Source organism: Nicotiana attenuata, chromosome 7, assembly GCF_001879085.1.
Source record: "Nicotiana attenuata strain UT chromosome 7, NIATTr2, whole genome shotgun sequence".
Lineage (NCBI taxonomy): Eukaryota > Viridiplantae > Streptophyta > Magnoliopsida > Solanales > Solanaceae > Nicotiana > Nicotiana attenuata.
This window is the reverse complement of record NC_031995.1, coordinates 80,191,019-80,197,525: the sequence shown is the minus strand read 5'-3', so window position 1 is coordinate 80,197,525 and position 6,507 is coordinate 80,191,019.

Below are 6,507 nucleotides of genomic sequence, written 5' to 3'. Positions count from 1 at the left end.
CGCACTCGATTTTTGTGCGGTCCGCACTAGCCCCGCAGGGTATTTTTGTCCAAATTTTCGGCCTAGTATATAATAGTTTCTTTTCCTTTTTTTGGTCATCAGTTAGATTCTACAACTGAGCTGTGCTCGTGATAGAGTGTTCTTTTGCCATTTGGAGTATAATTTTACAAGAGTTTTACATTGATCTTCAAGTTTTAATTAGTAATTTGAATATTATGGGTTTTTCTTCATCTATTTCTTTGTTTTCCTCTATGATCATGAGTAGCTAGAACCATCAGACTAGGGTTGTGGCTCAACCCTAATGTGGATAATTGATGGTCTTGGTGTTTTAAGGTTTGAATGTCTATGGGTGTTTGATATTTGGACTAATTTATGGTTTTATTGTTGAATTAGTGGTTGCCAACACTAGTTTATGCTTAGTTGACTTGGTTTCTCTTGAGAAAGAGAGCATAAGTCTAAAAATTAGTCCAAAGGAATTGGGGGTACTCAGAGAAATTGATAGCCCCAATTAAAGGTTAAACCGAGAGATCGTAATACCCGACTTGAACCTCGATTGCTTGCACAAATGATCATACCCAATTGATCTTGAGAGTCAATTAGATTAAAATCACTCGAACTACCGAGAGGCATAGAGTGAGTAGAATCGTGCAATGGTTAATAGTCGTAATCCCCAAATATGACAACCTAGCCTTAGACACGAGAACCCGACAAGTATCCACCTATAGGTGAAAGTCACCCCTTAGTGCCTTTAACTAATTAGACAATCTCAAATAGTTTTCTCTTAGCTTAACTTAGCTTATTGAGCATTTAGTAGTATAATTTAGAAGTAATATCAAAATCGAAAATGTTAGAAGTGCAATTAGAACATTACGCAACTCTACTTAGATAGAAACTCAGTTCCAATCTCTAGCTCCTGTGGAAATCGATCCCAACCTTCCGGGTAAAAGCTGTTTCGACCTCTCTTGCTACTTTAAGTAAGTACAGGGTGGGCCTCGATCAACTTTTTGGCGCCGTGTAGGGGATCTAAAGGTCTTGATTATCTATCTAAGTAGTGTTTTGTGATTGTTCTTTTTTTCCTTCTGTGATTACTAATTTGTGTGTGTCACACTACATGTGCAAAATGGCAGCAAACAACAATGACCCTCTTGGCAATGTGTCTGCAGGGGAGGAGGTTAGATGATATTGGCCGCACTAAGGCTCTTAGCTAAAAAATCCTGCTCTCTGAACATGGCCACCGCGGACCGCACAAACCCGTGGTGGCTCCTGTTGCGGTCCGCACAAAATGGAACGCGGACCGCGTTGGCATCAATCCTCCAACTTGACAGCTCTTTGAAGTTTAGCTTTGCGGACCGCACAGAATCGAGTGCGGCCGCAATGAAGTCAATGCGGACCGCACAGAATGGAGTGCGGCCGCATCACTTGGCTGCCTGAAATTGAGCATTCTTTGAATCTCTCCTTTGCGGACCGCACAGAATGGAGCGCGACCGCATTGGTCCTGTTTTGCTGAGCTTGGACTTGTTCTTGGTACTTGTGCATGTTTCACTCCTTTTTGAGCTGGTTTTGACGAATTGTCACCTTGTTGATCAAACCCTACAATCAAGTACAACACGTAAGCCTTTGGGTCTATTTTGTACACATTTCTAATCAAAACTCAAGTAAGAAGGAGTGTAAAATGCATCATAATCCCTAGTTATCATTGTCTGCTCGTTTTATTCATCTATATTTTGGTGGAAGTATAATATTATGAAAATGTGTTAAAAAACTTAGCTCAAAGTAATAATATAAAACAAGAAAATAGACAAGAATTAGGGAGCAAGAGATGAGAGATTCTTATTTCTTTCATATATTCAAATGTGTTACAAAAAGACTTCTCATCCTCTATTTATAGTACTACATAGAGGTATACCAAAAGAATTTCATAAATATGCCATTAAGCATTTGAGATCATGGTGGAAGATAATGGGGGAGGTATGAGAGTTACAACCATAACTCCATAACTATTAGAGTAGTGTGAGTTGTGGAGATAACGGAGAGGAGTAGTGGGTATTACTCATTTGGTGGTTATGGACATCCACTATAATTATATTTTATAAAACTCCCCTTTTGATGTCCATAATAATGTGCCTCGTTAAAACCTTACTAAAAAAACCGTGGGAAAAAATCTTAGTGAAGGAAAAAGAGTACACATATCTTGTAATACGTATTGTTTGCTGCCTCGTTAAAACCTTGCTAGAAAAACCCAGTGGGATAAAACCTTAGCTAAGGAAAAAAGAGTACATCGCGTATCTTACTCCCCCTGATGAAAACATCACGACACATTCCAATCCATATACCAGCTTCTCAAATGCTGGGGTTGGTAATGATTCATTGAACAGATCCGCCAAATTATCAATCAAATAAATTTGCTAAATGTCTATATCACCAATCTGTCAAAGATCATGTCTGAAAGTACTTTGTTGAGATGTGCTTTATTTTGTTGCCTTCAATATATCCTTCTTCCAATTGAGATAAGCAAACATCATTATCTTCAGCATTATTGGAATCTTCTCTTCAAAGAAAAGTCACACATCTGTTGTGTGTTGAGTCCCTTGCTTTATCAGTTGCTTATCTTGGCATGACTTGAATAAGTATCAACAATTAACTGCCTTGTAAAATGATAATATGACAGTACTCTCACATGCAAATAGAATGTTTGATGTACGAACTTCAGGAAAATGCCTGCATTTGCATAACCAACAAAATCTTGGCAATATTTGTTAGAATAAACGAATCTACATCAAGTATTCCTTTTGAAATATAACACTAATTATATTGCAGTATCTCCATATAGGAATAAAACTATATCTCGCTAGAATATTGTTATACTCATGGTTCTAGCCAGATATATTAGTGCACAATACACTAGACACAAAAATAAATCATGTACACCATGATCGCTCTAATCTATATAAGGATTTGCCGAAGCTTTATTTAATAAATTTCTTGGGAGCCTTAATATGCTTCAGAACAATTTAAATCCTTCAAGGATTTTCATTATATGCATATAAAATGTATTGTCAGACCAAAATCCGAAATGACTCCATTCACCACAGGAGAACACGTCTCCATATAACTAATACCAGGATATTTACGAAAATCTTGTGCCACAAGTCGTCTTTATGTCTATCGACTTGATTTTTCATTTCACTTTTTGCACATTGGACTATCCATCCAATTTTATATTTTTCAGGTGAAGTCAATTTTTATTGCATATTTTTCATTTGGCCAATCATTTATTTGTCCAAATTCCATGACAGATTTGAGCTCAAGATCCTCGTCAATACTAATAATATTGAGCGCTACATTATATCAACAATATTGTTGACGATCATTTTATATCGGTTCCATCGTTACCCAATAAAGACATAACTTATTGAGATCTCTTTATCTCATTATTTTCAGGTACCTGAGCCTCTCCATGAGGTCTTATGAAGTGTTATATCATGGTGCTCTTATAAAGCACTTGCCTCCTTATTATGACCATCTTGAACATTTGCTCCTATCCTTCTTCAAGGAGTTTTATCTTTGGAACTGATTAGTCTATTACGCTTCATGCGTTCCATAGACTATGTCCATCATGGACTTTATTATATTTGCAGTATTAGTAGCTGAAATATGATATTTAGTTTTAGGTCAGCAAATGCGCATGGCAATATTTTGCAAATGAATTATCACTTGAACTTCAAGTTCATATTTTCTTGTACGAGGATCTAAGTGTACTCATAATAATTCATTCCATGTATTACTTTTTTTCAGCTGCTCATTTTCTCCCCCAATATGGGATCACCAACACATATCCCCAACCTTCTTTGGGGACCAATCTTCGTGCATTATGGTGGCACAACTAAATCATATAGTACATCCATATTTCTGGATGAAAATATTTGGTTCTTGACCCTGAACCAAAGTGATGGGGAGGATGTATCATAACTGGTTGGCTAGATGTGTACAAGTGCTGTTGTATATTAAATAATACACTTCATACAAAATTTCTATTTGGAGTTTTGTTCTCATAACCAATGGTTTAGCTATAATTGGAGGCATACAATTTCTACTAAACCAACTTGGATTTAAACCAGCATTATCATCACAATTTACATTATGGAATTGTGCTATAATAATTTGAGCAAGCAACCTTGCAAAAGCCAAATTGCAAGTTGATAGCCAACGCACATGTGACCATACATTAGATGCATCTATTAAAATCATATAATAGTAAACGGTCCACATGGCAGGTGACTGAGCCCATATATATTTCACCTTTTATTCGTTCCAAAAATCAAGGAATTCAATCCCAACCTTAACTGGTATACCATGAGAATAAGCAGCACAAGAGAATTCTTGAAGAATCTTTTAATTCTTCAATATATGCCAATGTGAATTCTCAATCATTTTTCACATCATAATTGAACCGGGATGGCCAACCGGTCATGCCAACTGATATTTATTTCAGTAAACACCTAATTTACTATGGCATGTGATTCCATCATCGTGCTTATATTTGTATAGTTCAAATAGAAGAAAAATCGGGTAACCTTTTATATTTACCCAGTGTGATTATAGTAATATGAAGATATTCAATCTTCCTTTCATTTATAGTCTCAAATGCCAACCACTTTGACTAATATATCTGAAACTCAAAAAATTTATTTTGAGACTTACTACAATATCAATGTCATGAACAATTTCATTCATCCGGATAGTAACCAATTAGTTCTTCCGGAGCTCTTCGTTAATTTTGTACTACATGATCTTTTGTCGCACCATCCATATGGTGAATGTCTCCTTCACGGAAAAATTATATCATAATAATTATCATGGTCAAAATCACATAACAAAATCAGTTCTTGCTTTACTTTTGTCTTTAATAACTTTTTATAAGGCACGACAAAATATTTTTGGCGTACCACATATACGTGACCAATGACATAGTCATGTAACCACATTTAAAATTCATTATCTTTATTTCTCTCAAACCTCTCTTAGAGGTGAGTTGTGGTATTTATCCAACCATACATAAGTACGTTATTATGCATAATCTTTATCACATGAAGTATATATTTTCACATTCACTTTTAGGAATGAGTCTGCAGTTACAATACTTATCACAAGTCACATTTTCAAGTAATGGACTATAATCATGTGAGCGTGTCTCGTATTAACAGACCACATCGATACATATTTCCTTCACCTTTGAAGGATTATTTTGAGAACCCTTATTGTTCTCCTTTTTACAATTACCATAATGATGATTATTATTATTTTGATCTTTGGCACGGCCATGTTCATCGGTCAACCACTTGTCTTCATTTAGACTTATTATGCACCGTTATCACATTCACTTCAAGAATGGAGCAACTCAAGTGGGACAAACTTCATGCTTTTTTATGAAAAATACATTATTTTTATTAGTCATCATTAGATCATCAATATGGTGCATTGTGACTCAAACCCAATGCCTTACCCATATAAAGGTGTATAAGGTTATAATGCGTTGGGACTCGAACCCAACTCTTATCTTCATGGTGCACCAGGACTCGAACCCGGTATCTTACACTTGTGGTGCATTGGGACTTGAACCCACCATCTTACCCTCAACTAATGTCATAATAGGTCAAAGTGTACTATGACTCACCCTTGAGCCTTTTGAAAAATATTACCACTTTGATTAGTCCATGATGATGAAGATGTAGATCTCTACCCGATCTTATATCGTAATGCCCTTGATTTTATTTCCAATAATTCAAGTATATAGTAATTTACATACACTTGATTAATGTTAATAAGAATATATTTTGTGTTATTACGTACTTCTATCACATATCATTACATCAAAACTAGAAAGAAAAATAATTGCAAGTAACACATTCACGTATAATATGTATTATGAATGTAAGCACATGCTTTGTGACAATGTTGAACATGTATTGCTCTTAGGTAGTTGAAGAATTATAGCAGTCTACTCCAGCAAAAATAAAATGAACCCCACACCTTAATGTAGCGACTAATGAATCAAAATAGAAACCAGAAGCATTATTATTATTATTATTATTATTATTATTATTATTATTATTAATGTTAAACTAAAATTGATTTTCTTGTACTTTATGCAAGTGTAGAAACCCAAAAGAAAAAAATATTCATCCAAGTAATAGAAAATGTTAGAAGCGACAGGACGGATTGAAGATAGTTAGCACACAAATATGCATAAGACAACTTATATAACGTATGCTTTGTTACCATGACATGCATCATATCAACAATTAATTGCTACTATGATTTCCATATATAGGACTTTAGAAATTTCGTTCCACTCATGTGATATAAAAGATGCTATATTAATATGTGCTTATACAATACATGTGTAGTACGAAGTTGTGTGCATACGGGACATTAGAGCAATAGCAAGTATAAGATAATTATACCTTCTTACGTTTCATTACTTACCATATGCAATTTCTCTTTACG